The sequence below is a fragment of the Mobula birostris genome, chromosome 9 (genome assembly GCF_030028105.1).
Source record: "Mobula birostris isolate sMobBir1 chromosome 9, sMobBir1.hap1, whole genome shotgun sequence".
In the NCBI taxonomy this organism is placed as follows: Eukaryota; Metazoa; Chordata; class Chondrichthyes; order Myliobatiformes; family Myliobatidae; genus Mobula; species Mobula birostris.
The window spans coordinates 12,803,533-12,823,930 of record NC_092378.1 but is presented as its reverse complement, the minus strand read 5'-3'; the positions used below and the strand labels follow the sequence as shown (position 1 = coordinate 12,823,930).

Genomic DNA, 20,398 nt, shown 5'->3' with positions numbered 1-20,398 from the left:
AAATTACAGAGATTTGTAAAAAACTTGACATTACATTTGATAATATAAAAGTCTTTGAAATCAATCTCTAAGTATTTAAATGTGATGCCAGAAATGGCCTTTTAAATATTTCGCAAAGTTAAAAAACACATGACCGATATTGAAATTCCTGAAAAGACAGACATTCTGAGCCTTCCTATGCAATTTTCAGCATAATTGTTCCAACTACTGAACAATGTTCTTTAAGATTCACTAAGTTCAGGCCATTTGAAGAAACTACAAAATTCATAATGAATGCAGACAATGTAACACCAAACTGAATTTGGAAATGTTGTAGCAGATTGAGTTGGATAATTTTGAAATTAAATTGATTGATTTCCAGAGCAGCTCAATTTGGAAGCAAAAATTTGTTGACTTATGAACTGAAGTAGAAAATATTGAAATAGATCTGTTAGTGACTGAATCCAGACAATGAGGTTCTGAAACTCTGGAATTCCATTCCTGAAACTTTTAACTGTCTGAAAAATCCTGCAAATGCAATATTGACAGTGTTTTCTTTGATATATTCATGTGAGTCATTGTTTTCAATGTTGAACTTTGCCAAGTCCAATTATGGACCTACTGATGAAGCTAGTGCTGCGTGCATCGTTCTCAAAACAACTTATTACAGGTCATATATATTTGTCATCATTAGTGCAGCTGTTGAAGGCGGTGGCATAAAGTATCTCCTTGGCCATTAACAACAGTAAGCGACCCCACCAATCCAGAAAGCCCATCGCCTTTATTAAAGCTGGAGATCAACCACAGTGTCAGCCCAGGTCACCAGCAGGCTTGTTTGCCATGGCATCGGATTGGCAAGCAATTGAAGTTACCTGACTTCATTGCATCGTGTTCCCTGAGACCTAACATGGTCACTCAGTCAGAAACCTCGAAGTACATGGTCATGGTAAAACTGACGGTTCCTTGGAAAGACTGAATTGAGGAGTTGTTTGAGTGTAGGAAAGCCAAATACCAGGAGCTGGTAGAGCAGTGCCAGAGACGGGGTGGAGGGCAAGATGGGAGCCTATAGGGTTGGGGTGTAGAGGTTTTGCTGGCTGCTTGTTGTGCAGAACCTACTCTCTCCTTGGCATTATGGAGGCTGCAAAGAAAAGAGCCCTCAGGACCATTACAGGAGCTGCTGAGTGAGCTGTCAGATAGCTATGGATCAGGAGGTGTGACCAATGGACCAGTGCACCTGGGACACAAGCCGGGGCCTGGTCAACTGCCTCAGCGAGAGTGTCTGATGTTAAAAGACCTGAAACCCCTGATAACCCCAGTCACATCACTGATGATGTGTTCCAGCATGTCATGGGATGTATCTCAGCATCATCAACAAAAGTCTCACTGAGTGTAAAGTGTGCTTGTTGCAGACGCAATCTTCATGGCTCTTCACACGGCTTTAGACCACCTAGACAACACAAAAACCTATGTCAGGATGCTGCTCATCGACAATAGCTCAGCATTTAATACCATCATTCGCACAACCCTGATTGAGAAGTTGCAGAACCTGGGCCTCTGTACCTCCCTCTGTAATTGGATCCTCGACTTCCTAACCGGAAGACCACAGTCTGTGCTGATTGGTGGTAACATATCCTCTTCGCTGACGATCAACACTGGCGCACCTCAGGGGTGTGTGCTTAGTCCACTGCTCTACTCTCTGTATAGACGTGACTGTGTGGCTAGGCATAGCTCAAATATCATCTACAAATTTGCTGACAGCACAGCCATTGTCGGTAGAATCTCAGGTGGTGACGAGAGGGTGTACAGGAGTGAGATATGCCAACTATTGAAATGATGCCGCAGCAACAACCTGGCACTCAACATCGGTAAGGCGAAAGAGCTGTTTGTGGACTTCAGGAAAGGTAAAATGAAGAAACACATACCAATCCTCATAGAGGGATCAGAAGTGGAGAGAGTGAGCAGCTTCCAAGTTCCTGGGTGTCAAGATTTCTGAGGATCTAACCTGGTCCCAACATATCGATGCAGTTATAAAGAAGGCAAGACAGCGGCTATACTTTACTAGGAGATTGAAGCGATTTGGCATGTCAACAAATACTCTCAAAAACTTCTATAGTTGTACCGTGGAGAGTATTCTGACAGGCTGCATCACTGTCTGGTATGGAGGGGCTACTGCACAGGACAGAAAGAAGCTGCAGAAGGTTGTAAATCTAGTCAGCTCCATCTTAGGCACTAGCCCACAAAGTATCTAGGACATCTTTAGGAAGCGGGGACTCAGAAATGCAGCGTCCATTATTAAAGACCCCCAGCACCCAGGGCATGCCTTTTCCTCACTCTTACCATCAGGCGGGAGATACAGAAGGCACACACTCAGCAATTCAGGAACAGCTTCTTCCCCTCTGCCATCCGCTTCCTAAATGGACTTTGAAGCTTTGGACGCTACCTCACTTTTTTAATATACAGTATTTCTGTTTTTGCACATCTTTAAATAATCTATTCAATATACCTAATTGATTTACATGTTTATTTATTATTACATTTTATTTTATTTACTTATTTTTCTCTCTCTGCTAGGTTACATATTGCATTGAACTGCTGCTGCTAAGTTAACGAATTTCACGTCACATGCCAGTGATAATAAACCTGATTCTGATTCTTTCCCTGATCTTTTATGGATCTGCATCAAGCTTATAATTTCACACTCTCATTTTTTATATTATATATGAGGTACAATAACAATACTATTTAGAAATTGTTATTTTTTCAATTGTCTTTTAAAATTATTAATATAAATAAATTTGAACATGTTTTCTGTTAAGCTTCATTTACTTCAATCTGTCAATGCTATACCTTTATTAATAGGTAGAACAATGAATACACATAAATCAGCATGAGGACTCAACCTTTTTCCTTAGAGAGGTCCATAATTATTGTTACTAATTCACTAATCACTGATAATCTCTGCTCAGAATTAGCATGGAATGCAAAAGAAGTTACACAACTGAAGAAGGTTCGCCTCCCTGGGTAAAACAATACCTTACTTGGTGGGTGGGTGGGTGTGGTTAATGGAGATGAGGGCCTGGGTTTTTGGGTAATGACGATGGAGATGGCAATTTGAGGGATAGCGCTGGGAATCTTGAGGATTTGAGGAGCTGGAAGTATGAACCTGGGTTGAAAATGTAGTTCTGGGGACTGGTGATTGAGCATGTTTGGAGCTTTGCTGTACCCATGCGAGGAAGGCTTGGGGTATGGAAAATAAGTCTTAGAACATAATCAGGTCACTGTTCTGTGTTACATTATTAAAACCCATTTGTTCCAAGATAATCAAACAATGGCTGATTCCTAGAAAATGTAGGCCAGCTTACCCTGAAGATGGAAAATAAGCTGGAAATAGACATTTCACACTGTTTTGAATCAGTCATGTAACCAAGTTTCCAGACTAAGTTATTAATCTTGATCTTAATGTGCGCTATCTACAGTCCTTCTAATATTGTAAAATTAACTCCACTTCAAAGTATTTCATTAACTCGAAGCTGTGTAGGAACTGAAGGTGATATGGATGATGCTGCATAAGGGTAATCCTTTCCACTTGCTGAGAGCTGCCATTCCAATCTTTATAATTCATACTCAAACTTGAATGTTTTAGTAAATCAATCTGCCATTTAGTGACCATCTTTAAGTGAATTGCCTTTCACGATAATGTTCAAATCGTTTCAGACAGTCTTTGTTTAGCATTGAGGCTGAAGGTTAAAAAAAACCTTACAGGAGGCACCCAAGGAAAAAAGTCCAAATTAATTTTTAAAAGAAGAGAATTCTTTTTTATTCTTGCTGAGAATATAACTGAATTACGTAGATTTGGGAAAGTTCCATATCGCCTGATTACTGAATAACGTCACAACCTGTCGTCTTAAAAGTTTACTTACAACCAGTATTTTAATAAATAATATAGTTCTCATTAATTACTGCTGTTTTAAATGGTAGACATATCAAAGTTCAACGAAAAAATTATTATCAAAGCACATAAATGCCATCACATACAACCCTGAGATTTATTTTCCTGCAGGCATACTCAGCAAATCTATAGGATAGTAACTATAACACAATCAATGAATGATCAACCAGAGTGCAGGAGACAACAAACTGTGCACATACAAATATAAATAAATAGCAATAACTAATGACAACATGTAAGAACAAAATAAAGAGATCTTAAAATGAGATCATTGGGTGTGGAAACATTTCAATGGCTGGGCAAGTGAGTGTAGTTATCCATTTTGTTCAAAAGCCTGATGGTTGTTGGGTAGGAACTATTTCTGCACCTGGTGGTGTGAGTCCTGAGGCTCTTGTACCTTCTACCTGATGGCAGTAGCAAGGAGAGATCTGATGATGGATGCTGCTTTCCTTTGATGGGGTTTCATGCTCAATGGTTTGGAGGGCCTCACCTGTGACGCACTGGGCCGAATCCACTACCTTTTGTAGGATTTTTCATTCAAAGGCATTGGTAACATAACATGTAACAAGAGAAAGAAAGATAAAACCTTAAACCTTTTGAAGCATTTTAAATGTTAATTTTAGTCATTTCTGAAAACAATATTGAAACTAGTAAACTTGAAATTTGAATGATATTGTTATGTTCTGTAATTTCAAAACATTAAACGAATTCAAAGGAAGACACAGGAATCCGAAATGTGAGTCTACCTTCATGTTTAGAAACATAGAAAACCTACAGCACAATACAGGCCTTTCTGCCCACATGCTGTGCCGAACATGTACTTACTTTAGAAATTACCTAGGGTTACCAATAGCCCTCTATTTTTCTAAGTTCCATGTACCTATCCAAGAGTCTCTTAAAAGACCCTATTGTATCTGCCTCCACCACCGTCGCCAGCAGCCCATTCCACGCACTCACCACCCTCTGTGTAAAAAAACTTACCTCTGACATCTCTTCTGTACCTACTGTTCAAGTGAGGCGCGCATGTGTCATGTGGTAGCATGATGACGTATACAATTCACATATTTATTACATATAACCTGCAATGAACTATTTAAAGAAACAAGAATGCTTTATCAAACTATATATATATGCACACACACGAGATTACCCAAATACATGTACTACATGTATTACTGAAATATTAAATACACAACAGATACATGCCATGTTTAAAAAACATGTTGTTATTGTTTATGATGAATGAGTGTCTTTGTGTGGGAGATGAGCTGAATTCCTTATTTCTCCGAGGGGAAGCAGCTGTGGTAATGAAAATCATACTGGTTAGAGTCAAAAGCAAAATCTTGTGCCATCTCCATTCACTTCACTTCAATTTTAGACTGATGGTGGTTAGCAGTGTAATTGGAGCTAGATGGAAAATCAAAATGGGGAGAAAATCACTGTAGGAATCGATGCTGTTGGTTCCAGGGCATAAACTGATGGCAGATTACTGGACATTGCTTTCTGTCTCTTGTAATGGTGAATGTTCCTGATCATACTCTGAGGATTTACCATTTGTAGGCACTGTAACAAAATCATAATTCGAACCATGGGGACAATGACTTGAAAGTTTGCTGATTGACAAAAAACCTTGAACAAAATGCCTTGAGGTGAAGAATATTTAGTATATTTATTCTTTTTAAACACAATGATTCCTTAATATTGAATCAGAATCAGAATCGGGTTTAATATCATCGGGCATATATCATGAATTTTTTTTGTCTTTGTGGCAGCAGTACAATGAAATATATAATAAGTGAAAAAATGTGAATTATGGTAACTATATATATATAAAATGCAGTGCAAAAAATGAAAAAAAATTAAATATGGGTTCAATGTCCATTCAGAATTGGATGGCAGAGGGGAAGAAGCTGAATCATTGAATGTGTGCCTTTAGGCTCCTGTACCTCCTTCCTGATGGTAGCAATGTGAACAGGGCATGTCTGGGGTGATGAGGGTCTTTTTTGAGGCATCGTTCCGTGAAGGTGTCCTGGATACTATGGAGGTTAGTGCCCATGATGGAGTAGACTATGTTTTCAACTCTCTGCAGCTGCCCACTCCCACCCCCATACCAGATGGCGGTGCAGCCAGTTCGAATGCTCTCCACGGTACATCTGCAAAAATTTCTGAGTGTCTTTGGTGACATACCAAATCTCCTCAAACTCCCAATGAAATATAGCTGCTGTCATACCTTCTCTGTAGCTGCACTGATATGTTGGGCCCAGGATAGATATTGACCCCCCAGGCACTTGAAATTAATCAGTCTTGCTTAATATTGCTTAAAAATAAAAAAAAGGAAATGCTTATATATATAAGCTCTTCCTATTTGTAGCCATAAGACCTCATAATTGATTTTACACATTATAAATCTGCACTGAGCAGAAAATATGTGCTACTGAAGATGGTTGTAATGGCAAAAGATTGTAAACAGGAAGTAGTTATTGTCTATACTATGAGATCATATTTTTCACCAAAATAAATGCAATGTCAATCAAATTCATTATCAAGTAAGTGAGCCTCTTTTACAAGGCTGCTTTTTGATGTTAGAGCTGTAGAAAAGTACATCACAGAACCAGGGCCTTTGGCCTGTCTAGTCTGTGCCGAAGCATTTAAACTATCCACTCCAAACAACACCCCTACCATCCATGTACCTATCCAAATTTCCCTTAAACATTGAAATCGAGCTTGCACGAACCACCTGAGCTGGCAGCTCGTTCCACACTCTCACCACCTTCTGAGTGTTACACGGTGGCTAGAGAATGCAGACTGATCTCAAACAAAAGCAGAAATATTCTGCAGGCAATGCAGCATATGTGGTAAGAGAAACAGCCAACGTGTTAGGTCAGGGACCCTTTGTTAGTTCTGATGAAGGATAGAGGTTCTGAAATGTTCTTTCTGATTTGCATTGATTTGGATAGATGCTGGCTTGCATGCATTTTTTTCAACTTTGACAATGATAGGAGCTTTGAAGTAATCAGGGCATATTTCATTGGTAGAATTAGATAAGTAATCATTTTCATGCATTTCAGAACAGTAGAGATGGAAGAGATAATGTCCTAGTACAGACATTCCACCCTGCAAAAACTCATTTCAGGGAGGTAGCACCATCAATTTGTGGGAGACTTCCGGGAGAGGTGGGATGTCTGCAACAGAGTAGCTCCTTAGCAGCTGGCCAGCTAGTGGTTAGCTATGCTAATAAACGAATGACACCTGTTAAACTTACCTCAACATGTCTTTTACAGTCTTAACCCACCATGGGCAATAGAAAAGTCACTGTTGCAAACAGTGCAGCGAGCAACACTGTCATTATTTTGACCCCTATTAGGCAGGGGTAAACTTTAGTGTAGTCTGGGGTGAGGTACGTTTTATATTTTTTTTGCAACACGCTCTCATGGGGCGCTCTCGCTCGCGCACGCTCTCTCGTGGTCACATGCGCGCTCTCAAGCGCTCTTGCTTGCTTTCTCTCTCGCTCGCGCGCTCTCTCTTGCTCTCTCTCTCATGCATGCGCTCTTGCTCGTGGTTGCTCTCGTGCTCTCTCTTACTTTCTCTCGCTCGCTCTCAAAAAAATTGATTTCTGTGATATTGTATATAATTTGCGGGCATCAGGGAGCCACTATTAATATGCGGGAGACTCCCGGAACTTCCGGGAGAGGTGGGATGTCTGCTAGTATGCCATTAAAATCAACAAGGTGTACTTTTTCTCTTAAAAGGAAAATAGTGTGTAAGTGCTGGAGTTCTCGTATATTCTTTGATGTCTAACTTACTTGGTATTATCTTTTTAATCATTTTTACTGGTTACAGAGTCTCACAGAGTAATGTAGCACAGAAATAGGCCCTTCAGCCCAATTCGTTCATGCCATCCACAACATCCTTCCAGTTGAAGAAACCACTATTTTCTTCACAAATATTCCAATTTAAATGGACTGTTAAATGAAATAACACAATTGTGCTCTCCCAAGCTAACATCAACAGCACTGAGGTCCCACTTACACAATGTTGGCTCTTGTGGATAGGCTACATCATTTGCATGCCTGAAACTGGATTCCCAAACAGACATTGTTATTCTGATCTCTGTCATGGATAAAGATTCCCAGATGGATAGAGTTCCTCCAGCATTTTGCGTGTGTTACTCTGGATTTCCAGCAACTACAGAAACTAAAAGAATCTCCTGTGTGAAGGAATTATGGATCTGTATTCCCAGCTGCTTCTGGTCTACTCAGCATTCCCAGATCCCTCTATTATACATTTCAGATCAAAACATTGACTGTTTATTACTCACCATAAATGATACCTGACCTGCCGAGTTCCTCCAGCATTTTGTGTGTGTTGTTTCATAGTTCCTTGAAGGTGACATCACAGGTAGATAAAGTTCGTAAAGAGAGCTTTTGGCATATTGGCAGTCATAAATCAATGTGCAGGAGTTGGGATATTATACTGGAGTTATGTAAGATGTTGGTGAGACCTAATTTGGAGTATTGTGTGTCAGCTACCTGCAGCAAAGATACCAATAAGTTTGAAAGAGTCTATAGATAATTTACAAGAATGTTGCTGGGACTTAAGGATCTGAGTTATAGGGAAAGTTTGAACAGATTAGGACTTTATTCCCTGAACGTAGGAAAATGAAGGGAGGTACGATAGAGGTATACAACATTATGAGGGTGTAGATAGGGTAAATGCAAGCAGGCTTTTTCTACTGAGGCTGGATGATACTAGAACTGGAGGTGATGGGTGAAAGGTGAAAGAAATTTTTAAAAGGAACCTGAGGGAGAACATCGTCACTCAGAGAGCGGCGGAAGTGTGAAAAGAGCTGCCGTGGAGGTGATGGATGTGGATTCGACTTCATTAGGAGGGATATGGAGAACTATGGTCCAGATGCAGAAGAGTGATGAGGCTGGACGGAATAATAGTTCAACATGGACTAGATGGGCCAAAAATCCTGTTTCTGTGTGAATAGTGTTCTATGACTGTGGCTCTGTTAAAGCACGAGCTCAAAACATCCCTGAGAAAAATGTGAGATCTCCTGTGACTCCTGGGAATCTCCAACCCATGACGAGAGGGATGACATTGAGAATGTTATGTTTTTATTTGAGGAGAACATAAAAGCTCTACATAAATAGTATTAGGAGCATGTCAACTTACAAACTACCCTTCCACCTGTTGTATCGGCCACCTCCTGCGCATCTATGGATGAGGCTGTGATTTTCGCATAGGTAAAATATATCACCTCAGGACCCACTAAGTCCACTTCACCCTTAAACAAGGTCACTTTGAAGTCTCCTCTACATACTTGGAGCAGATCCGGTCCACTTCACACCCCACTCAAGTTTGTTCCACCATTAAGTAAGTTCATGGCTGTTCTAACAGTGACCTCAACTCAGCATTCCCAACTAGTTGCTGCAACCTTTCACTTGCTTACTAAGTATCTAATTTTGCCTCAGTGATGTACCCTACTTCTGATATCCTTTGAAGTAGATAGTTCCAAATCATAAACACAAGAGAATCTGCAGATGCTGGAATGTGGAGGAACTCAGCCAGTCAGGCAGCATCTATGGAAATGAATAAACAGTCAACGTTTCAGGCTGAGACCCTTCATCAGGACTGAGAAGGATGGGGGGAAATGCCAAAATAAAAAGACGGGAGGAGGGGAAGGAGGCTAGCTGGTATGTGATAGGTGAAGTCAGTTGGGGGAGAAAGGTGAAGGGTTAGGGAAGAAGGAACCTGAGAGGAGAGAAGAGTGGACCATAGGAGAAAGGGAAGGAGGAGGGGACCCAGAGCGGAAGTAATAGGCAGAAATAGAGAAAAAGTAAAAGGTCAGAGTGGAAGGGAGGGTGGAATTTGTTTACCAGAAAGAGAAACTGATATTCACGCCATCAGATTGGAATATAAGGTATTGCTCCTCCACCTTGAGGAGCCCCTTATCTTGGCAATAGAGGTGGCCATGGACTGAAGTGTCAGATAGTTCCAAAGACTCATGATAAGCTGAGAGAACTTCTTTGTTTCATTTCTGTTTGTGAACAATTTCTTCCCCTCTGTCATCAGATTTCTGATCGGATGATGAACCAGCTCGTGAGCACTATCTCACTATTTTAGCTCTCTTTGTGTGCTACTTATTTAATTATATACATATATAATAGTAGTATTTTTAATGTATTGTAATGCAATGCTGCTGCAGAACAACAAATTTAATCTCGGAAGTGAGTGATATTAAACCTTTTTCTGATTCTGATTCTGAAATGGGCAACCTTTTATTTTTAAGCAATGACCCATAGTTCAAGATTCTCAAACAAGGAAACATTCTCCCCACCTCCAAATAATCATTTCTATCTTTTGGTCAAATCACCTGTCTGCCCTCTGATACAAATCCATCATCTTTTGTTGTTTTCTTATCTCGTAACTCGAAGATTCAAAGCACATTTATGGTCAAAGTATATGTGCAGTATACAACCCTGAGATTCATCTTCCTCGCAGACAGTCACAAAACAAAGAAAAACAATGGAACCAATTTGTTCAACGAAAAAAAAACGAACATCTGTGATGATATTGATAGAATTCTATTAGTGCTTCTCAAAAATGAACACATTCTTCTGAGATGTTATTTAAGAATCATGCCGGCAGGTTCTGAATTAGTATATTTTATCAGTTGTGATGCCGATCTACAGTACCCTACTGACATGCACGTGCTTCTCTGGTGAGAGTGAATGAGATAGCAGCTTCCTTTTATTGAGATTATGTAGAATGGAGCCATTCAAGTTAGCAAATTGCCAGAAAAGCATGTTAAGTGAATGGATGATTTTGAAGCGGAAACTTTAATGAAGGTATATAAACATTCTCAGCATCTGTATTATTATGCTTTTGTAAAACTGTTCTCTTATTGTGTCAATGTGATTTTAAATGGCTTGGTTTGTGACTCTGCATTAGTGTCATGACGTTACATTCATTGCAAGTCAAGTTAAAATGATCAGAACATAAAAGAAACTTAAGATGAATTCATTGAGCTGTCAGGTAGCAAAAGATGATCACCAGAGTGAAAAGCTGTAATCTGAAATTGTCATTTCAATCAGTTAAGTGTCATTTGACTATTAAATACAAATATGATCATGAAAAATCACCCTGGTGCAATTGAAAGGCTTTGCAGCTGAGCAAAATCTCTAATAAGCCAAAAGAAAATACTGCAGATATTGGAAATATGAAATACGAAGAGAAAATGGTGGATATACTCAGTAGATCAACCAGCATCTGTGGAGAGAAAACAGTTAATATTTTAGTTTGATAGCCTTTCATCAGATCTATTCTGATAAATTATCATTGACCTGAAATGATAAGTCTGCTCCTTTCTTCGTAATTCCAGGATTTTCTGTGTTACCTCTTTATAAAAGGTTCCAAGATATTCTTCTCCTTCATTGTAAACAAAAATTACCTGATAAAATATAGCCATTCAGCAATGTTTTTGCAGAAGCTTTGTTACAAGCATATTCTTTAGGATAAGTTGTGATATATTTTGTGATGCAACCTTATGAAATGCTTACACGAGGAACTCTGCAGCTGCTGGAAATTCAAGCAACGCACATCAAAGTTGCTGCCTGGTCTTATGAAATGCTTCTTCACTATCTTTTCCTATGCCACTTCTTATTCTCACCTTCTTCCAATATGAAGCAGTTCTAAGCAAATTATCTCTCTATCTCACAATATGATGAGAGGTGTCCAAGGTTGTATAGACTGAATTCCTAAGAATTTCTCTAAAGTGAAAGTCTGGCATGCAGTAATTGTTCTTTAAATGCAACATGAGTATAAGTTTCTGACAAGGAAGAATTTCTCAGTCTTTTTCTTCCCCTTCAATGTTATAGAGTAATTTTACTTTCTGTAGTAACTAAGCAACTATAGTGAAGATTGCAGTAACAGCGGGGAATATGAGGGCTGCAGAGCCGCTGATATTCATGATATTCTCTTCTGTGCTGGGGAGAATATTAAATATTGTAGTATCTCCCTCAGTTGCATTGAATCCCATTACTTGTCTTGAAATTTGGTGTACTGCCCAATTTAGATGTTGACAGTTTCTCTGGGGAATGAAGGCTAGGAATATATTTCTCTTCCAACTTTCTTTGATTTTTTTTTGCATTGCACATGCAATTCCAGAGCACTGAAGAGCATAAACTTCAGTTGTTTTTATATTTGCTATCATCTCAATCATTGCTCCAAGGGGACCACAACCTCGTTATAGGGATTTGAGGCTTGCATGCCTCAGTGACTCAGAGATCTATGTTGGTTGGAGTCAGGGCTTTCTGCTTTGACTCTTACTTGGGTCACCCATGCCAAACAGGTCAAGGAGTAAAGGCCAGACTAAGAATGGTTCGCCATTTCTCCAGGTTCTGGGGTTCAGCACTGAGCTAACAACCCTGACTGGTCAAAAAAGTTGTTACAACAAAACAATAATGAAGAATTCCTTTATCATCTAATAGTCTCTTCTATTTGCCTTGAATTATTTTCTGTATGCTCAAGAGCATTCGGTCTTCTTTTTGATGAAAACTTATTTTTTGAGCAGATAATAGCAATGTTTGCTGGTGGTGTAGTGGCATCCACACAGGACTTTGAGGCAAGTGGTCATGGGTTCAAATCCAGCTGGCTCCTTGCACGCATTCCGTTCATACTGGGTTGAGCATTGAGTTAGTCACTCATTAAAAAAACAGACAAATGCTGAAGAAATGGCAAGGTTGCCTCCCGATGCACCACAAGGCGTGAAGGGGAACAACAACAGCAATATTATGGAAAATGTGGCAACTAAATATTATTAAGATTAGATTAGATTATGAGGACACACAGTCCTCCTTTACTGTCATTTAGTAATGCATGCATTAAGAAATGATACACTATTCCTCCGGTGTGATATCACAGAAACACAGGACAGACCAAGACTGAAAAACTAACAAAAACCTCATAATTATAACATATAGTTACAACAGCGCAACAATACCATAACTTAATGAAGAACAGTCCATGGCACAGTAAAAAAGTTCAAAGTCTCTCGAAAGTCCCACATCTCACGCAGACGGGAGAAGGAAGTAAACTCTCCCTGCCATGCCCGACCACAGTCCGACTCTGAATCATCCGAAAACGTCGAGCTCTGATCCCCCCTCCGACACCAAGTACCAAGCACCATCTCTATCTGAACGCTTCGACCTCAGCCTCGGTCGCCAGCAGCAGGCAAAGCCGGGGATTTTGGGGCCTTCCCTCCGGAGCTTCTCGATCGCACAGTAGCAGTGGCAGCGAACCGGGCATTTCTGAAATTTCTCCAGATGTTCCTCTGCTTCTTACGTCTGTCTTCATCAAATCAGAATTGTGCACGGCGTCCTACTTACAAATATGATATCATTTCACTGGAGAGGCTACGCGTGCTGCGTCGTGCTGCCATCTTCTGCTCCCGCAGAACTTATAACTTAAATAAACAATAATAATCAAAACAGATCAAGCAAAAACATTTAAGTAAACTGATGATTAAAAATAATACCTCCCTCATAGCTGTCTTTCCATTGAATTGAAAAGGAATATTGGAATATATTAGAGAATAATCTGTGTAGCCAACAGATTTTAAACATGGCTGAAGGTTTTGGTTATAAACAGGGTCATATTCAAGAGACTGTGGCGTACAGGAGAGGACATGAGGGAGCTAAAGGAGCCAGCACATGGTGAACTTTCGTGTTTGCACAGGAACACTGAACTTGATGACATCTCTCCAGAGAACTGTCAATAGTTCAATACTGCTGGCAAGCCTCAGCACAATGATTTGTACACGAAGACCACTTTGACTGGAAGGTTCAGCTTAAATTACCCAAGAAAGTGAATCAGTTGTGCATTACATTTATATAGGCAAAGAGACTATTGGAAACCCTCATTAGTGACAACTTTGTTGTGGCCTTTATGGATAATAAAATAATTTGTTACAATGAATTTGACTGCTGTTGGAAGATATGCCTGAGAGATTGATTGAAGCCGGGTCATTGACGGTATTTAAGAAGTGTCTGGACAAGCACTTGTATCACCTAGACATATAAAGCTGGGGGATGGGACTACTACAGAAGGGTATTCACTGGTCAAAGTGGCTGAGGTAAGCTGATTCACTTCCATGGTGAATTCTCTGACTCCCAGAGTCGACGACTCTAATATCATCACTCCAGCACCTTAGTATCATCTCCCACCTGTTGTGTTGCACAGTGACTAGATTATGACTAAAACTCTCAGCTTATAACCAAATATCTGAGCCATGTTTAATCCTCAATGAGCCACCAACAATGCCTCGATATTTTGAATGTTGAAGTGGTTGGATTATTCAATTAGATTTTGATTTGTTGAACATCTTCATTGTGAAGCTCCACCGTGCGCAAACTTGGAACCAATAAAGCACTGCAATTATCTTTGTTTCCCGCACTCAAAATTCAAGATTGTTTATTTCATTCCCAGTACACAAGTGTAAAAGAGAACAAAATAATCATTACTTCGAATCCAATGCAGCACAAAAAACCCTCCCACAAAGATAAAGAACACAATCATAATAAAAATAAGACAATAAATATAGATATGTAAGATAGCTTACAACATAGGTTGATCGTATGTCCATAAAGTAACACTTGGTTGTACATAAGGTGACTGATGGGAAATAATAAATTAGTGGTGGAGTCAGTGGGTGGAGGTGTTCATCAGCCTTATGGCATGGGGAAAGTAACTGTTTTTGACTCCGGTCATCCTGGTGTGGATGCTATGCAGCCTCCTCCCTGATGAGAGTGGGATGAAGAAACCATGAGAAGGGTGGGTGGGATCCTTCATGAATTTACTGGTCCTTTTCCAGTACCTTTCTGTATTTATGTCCTTGATGGTGGATAGGCTAATGCCAGTGATGCATTGGACTATTTTGACGACCTGTTGTTGTGCCATCTTGTCCACCACAGTGCAGTTTCTGTACCAAGCAGTGATGCAACTTGTTAGGGATGCTCTCTATTGCAAATCTGTAGAATGACCTGAGTACAGATGTGCAAAGTCCAGCCCTCATCAGCCTTTACAGAAAGTAGAGAAATTGGAGAGCTTGTAGGATTGGGACCATGGGACATTGTGTGTGATGTTCACTCCCAGGAGCTTGAAACTACTCGCAGTTTCCACTGCTGTTCTGTGTTGTTCTCTCACTCAAAGGAATGACATCACCAATACTACTGTCTGCAGGGACTCATTAGTCCCTTGTGCTAATTGACTTAACTTTTGTTTTGAATCAACTCTCTGAAAACAAGGAGATGCAATAAATGGATATTTTTGTGGCCAAGATGTTTTGTAGAAATATACAAAAACCTTAAGAAAATATTCAGGTATTAACAAAAACCAGCAGGAACACTCTATTAGATTGTTCGAACATTGCGAGTAGCCTCTCGTACCAAACAATCGTGAAACATCGAGTAAGCATATTGCCATTCACTGAACAATTAGTAGTATGCTTATATTTGTTTTCTGTAGTAAGGATGATGTCACCATTTAGCACAGTATGTGTAGCACACCATTAGGACAGCATGTTTAACAATATATTCTTATACGTAATGTCTCTGGAAAATTACTAGATATTTTAATAAAACTGATGGCAATTGATAATAATAGGGAAGAGTTTTCCTCCTGAAAGTACACCTGGTGGGTGGTGGGGGTGCGTGGAGGGGCTTGTGGTGCTTTGGTTTGTAGTTTGCATTAGACAAATTTTACAGTAAAAGTTTTGAGCAGTACCACATTATTAAATCTTCTTCTGGGGTCTGTGCTGAATTTGTTTGTGCGTATGTATTTAAACTGAAAAGTCCAGTTGACCAAACAACAGCTCTGTTCACAGAGAAAACTTCAATAGCTCTGCAAGCACAAAAGGCTTTCATTGTATCTTAGTTGAATCATCAAACAAGACGTAAAAAAAATCTGTGCTTTTTATAGGGTTCTCTTTGTTTGTATTTGACAAAGATTGGGTAAGAAGCAAGACATCCTTTAATTCAGTGAAAGTACCACCCAAGGATCTAACCCATCGCCGTCTTTGCAGAATCATTTGTAGGTTTCTGCAATTCATTCGTGTGGTGAAGTCAACCATGAGAAACACAACCAGGGAATGAAACACTGCACCGATGACTAAAAGCTGAGGATCCCAAAGGAAATCATTGGTTTTAAGTTATATTTGTTAGTTGTGGCAATGCAAGGGAAGTTAATACGTTAGAATGTAGCACTTCTGAGAGAGCAAGTTTGTCATTGACATTGTAATTTCTTGACCAAACCCACACTAATATCATCTGTGATTCCTGTGTCTGTCCGCTGCCCACATTAGTGAATATTATGTATTTAATGAATATTTTACTTCAGTATTCACTATGGAAAAGGATCTTGGTGATTGTAGTGATGACCTGCAGCAGACTGAAAAGCTTGAGCATGTAGATATTAAGAAAGAGGATGTGCTGGAGATTTTGGAAAGCATCAAGCTGGACATGTCGCCGGGATTGGATGAGATGTACCCCAGTCTACTGTGGGAGAAGAGGGAGGAGATTGCTGAGCCTCTGGCGATGATCTTTGCATCATCAATGGAGACGGGAGAGGTTCCAGATGATTGGAGGGTTGCGGATGTTGTTCCTTTATTCAAGAAAGTGAATAGAGATAGCCCAGGAGATTATAGACTAGTGAGTCTTTCCTCAGTAGTTGGTAAGTTGATGGAGAAGATCCTGAGAGGCAGGATTTATGAATATTTGGAGAGGTATAATATGATTAGGAATAGTCAGCATGGCTTTGTCAAGGGCAAGTCGTGCCTTACGAGCCCGATTGAATTTTTTGAGGATGTGACTAAACACATTGATGAAGGAAGAGCAGTAGATGTAGTGTATATGGATTTCAGCAAGGCATTTGATAAGGTACCCCATGCAAGGCTTATTGAGAAAGAAAGGAGGCATGGGATCCAAGGGGACATTGCTTTGTGGATCCAGAACTGGCTTGCCCACAGAAGGCAAAGAGTGGTTGTAGACAGGTCATATTCTGCATGGAGGTCGGTCACCAGTGGAGTGCCTTAGGGATCTTTTCTGGGACCCTTACTCTTTGTGATTTTTATAAATGACCTGGATGAGGAAGTGGAGGGATGGGTTAGTAAGTTTGCTGATGACGCAAAGGTTGGAGGTGTTGTGGATAGTGTGGAAGGCTGTCAGAGTTTACAGAGGGGCATTGATAGGATGCAAAACTGGGCTGAGAAGTAGCAGATGGAGTTCAACCTAGATAAGTGTGAGGTGGTTCATTTTGGTAGGTCAAATATGATGGCAGAATATAGTATTAATGGTAAGACTCTTGACAGTGTGGAGGGTCGGAGGGATCTTGGGGTGCGAGTCCATAGGATGCTCAAAGCAGCTGCGCAGGTTGACTCTGGTTAAGGAGGCGTATGGTGTATTGGCCTTCATCAATAGTGGAATTGAACTTAGGAGCCGAAAGGTAATGTTGCAGCTATATAGGACCCTGGTCAGACCCCACTTGAAGTACTGTGCTTAGTTCTGGTCGTCTCACTACAGGAAGGATGTGGAAACCATAGAAAGGGTGCAGAGGAGATTTACAAGGATGTTGCCTGGATTGGGAAGCATGCCTTATGGGAATAGGTTGAGTGAACTCGGCCTTTTTTCTTCGGAGCAACAGAGGATGAGAGGTGACCTGATAGAGGTGTATAAGATGATGAGAGGCATTGACCTTGTGGATAGTCAGAGGCTTTTTCCCAGGGCTGAAATGGTTGCCACAAGAGGACACGGGTTTAAGGTGCTGGAGAGTAGGTACAGAGGAGATGTCAGGGGTAAGTTTAATATGCAGAGAGTGGTGAGTGTGTGGAATGGGCTGCTGGCAGCGGTGGTGGAGTGATACGATAGGGTCTTTTAAGAGACTTTTGGATAGGTACATGGAGCTTAGAAAAATAGAGGGCTATAGGTAAGCCTGGTAATTTCTAAGGTAGGGACATGTTCGGCACAAATTTGTGGGCTGAAGGGCCTGTGTTGTGCTGTAGGTTTTCTATGTTTTCTATTAGGTTCCAGTTGCTATCAACCCGATGGCATGAATATCAATTTCTTCTTCCGGTTAATAATTCCCCCTTCCCTCACTTTCCTCTATTCCCCACTCTGACATCTCACTTCGCATCTACTTCCCCCGGGTCCTCTCCTCCTTCCCTTTCTCCTGTTGTCCACTCTCCACTTCTATCAGATTCACAGCCCTGAAGAAAGGTCTCGGCCTGAAATGTCTTTTCCATAGATGCTGCTTGACTTGCTGAGTTCCTCCGGCATTTTGTGTGTTGCTTTGGGTTTCTGTTGAATAAAATGCTTATGATAAAATTCTCAACTTGTTATCAAATTCCTCTCTGGCTTTGCCCTCACCTTAGCTACAATATCGACTGCTACTGGACTATCTCAATATTTTTCAGGTTTGGCCTGATTATTCCAGATCCAGATTGCACACAGTTGGCCGTTGTGCCCTCAGCTCTACTGTTCCCTTCTTTAAGACCTTTGCTTCTTTGTCCCCTCCCTTGGAGAAGCTTCTAAATGCCAACATCTTTATCTAGCTTTTGTTTACTTACACTGATTTCTCCTCTTGTGGCCTAGACACCAACACGGCTCAATAATACTGAAATGACGTGTCATTCCTCCTCTCGATCCCGTGTTCTCATTCATCCCTCATTTCCTCTTCCTCCAACCAGATCAACTTGGATTAATTGTGCTTCTTCATCCTCAGTCGGCTGACATCACCACCACTTGTGTCATTTGGCATCTCCTGGTTTCCACCTTATTGCAGGCATTCCATTTGTTTTCTTCACCTCTCCTTTTCCGCCCTAGCCCAAAGCATGGCTAAGTTCTAACTTCTTCTCGTTCTGATGAAAGATTGGCAACATGAAGCTTTAATTCTATTTCTGTCTCCATGGATGCTGACTGATTTGCTGAGTGTTCTGTTGTTTTCTGTTTCAATGGTGTACCACAGAGTCAAGCTCAAAAATCTAGACCAAAGGTTTCCAAACTTTTTTATGCCATGGAGCCTTATCATTAACTGAGGGGTCTGTGGACCTCAGTTTGGGATCCCCTGATCGAGACTGGATCTCGAAACTATTATGTCTAATGTATTGTTCAACGTAGCATTCATTCTGAAGCGGCAAATGTCTAATACCAGAAGGCATGTATTTAAGGTGAGGGGAAGGGGTAATTTCAAAAGCGATGTGAGGGGCAAGTTCTTTACCCAAGGAGTGGTGGATTCCTGGAGTGTGCTGCCTGGAGTGGTGGTAGAGGCAGAAACATTAGGGATTTTTAAGAGGCATTTAAATAGGCAAATGGATGTGTGAAAAATGAAAAGATATGGACATTGTGTAGGCAGAAGAGATTAGTTTAGTGAGTCATTTGATTGGTCTGGCACAACACTGTGGGCTGAAGGGCCTGTTCCTGTGCTGTTAATGTCACACAAAGTCATTGTTAGCTCCCTCAGGTACGTGATGTTATTCTGAGGAGAGGCAGGAGAGTTTATCCATGTGTCCTAATAAATTTCTGTCCCTTACTTAAGGTAAGTCGCATCCGGAGTTTCTCCGGTTAGTGGACGATTTCCCTTCATGCCTCTCTGACGTAGTGGGGAACCGCGTACGAGGCAAGTTACAGCAGTGGTTTGCCATTGCCTTCTGCCGGGTGAGTTTCCAAAGAGATCACCAGCTCATAACCCAGCATGGCTGGAAAGCGTTCAGGGGAGCTGGCTGGATTCGAACTCGGGACCTTTCGTCCTGAAGTCCGGCACTGATGCCACTACGCCACCAGCCGGGTCGTCCCTTACTTAACATAACTAAAAAAACCTGCGTTATCTTTCCTTTATGATATTATGGTTGTGGCAAACATATGCTCAAACTGGCTGTAACTTTTCTGAGGTCACAGTGACTGTACTTAATCACCATCACCGCCATCATCATTATATGCTGTGATGTATGACATTGGCAATAATGGTCTTTCTATGACCATGATTGTTTTTGGCAAATTCTTCTTCAGGAGTTGTTGCCATTGCCTTCTTCTAGGCAGTGTCTTTACAAGAAGTGTGATCCCAACTATTATCAATACTCTTCAGAGTTTGTCTGCCTGGCGTCGGTGTTGGCACAACCAGGAGTGCTCACATGACCATCCACGTGACCCTGATTGGAGGGCTAAGCAGGTGCAACTCCTTGCCCAAGGGTAACAGGCAAGTGGAGCGAAGGAGCACTTTACACCCCCTTTGATAGGGATGTATCTCCACCCTGCCACCTAGTGACTGCACCTCATTATTTCCAAATTACACTCGACCCGAAGCAGCGACTGTTTATTCCCCTCCATAGATGCTGCCTGACTTGCTAAGTTTCTACAGCATTCTGTGATTGTTGCATCTGCAGAATCTCTTGTCTTTTAGATAGAGAACTCTTGAGCA

At 40.9% G+C, this 20,398-nt stretch overlaps 1 protein-coding gene across 2 annotated transcripts in view; it reads left to right on the top strand.

Annotated features, from left to right (window-relative positions):
- tmtc2b (transmembrane O-mannosyltransferase targeting cadherins 2b) overlaps positions 1 to 20,398 on the top strand; it is a 224,486-nt gene that overhangs the window by 36,641 nt on the left and 167,447 nt on the right. The gene's annotated exons all lie outside the window — the stretch shown is intronic.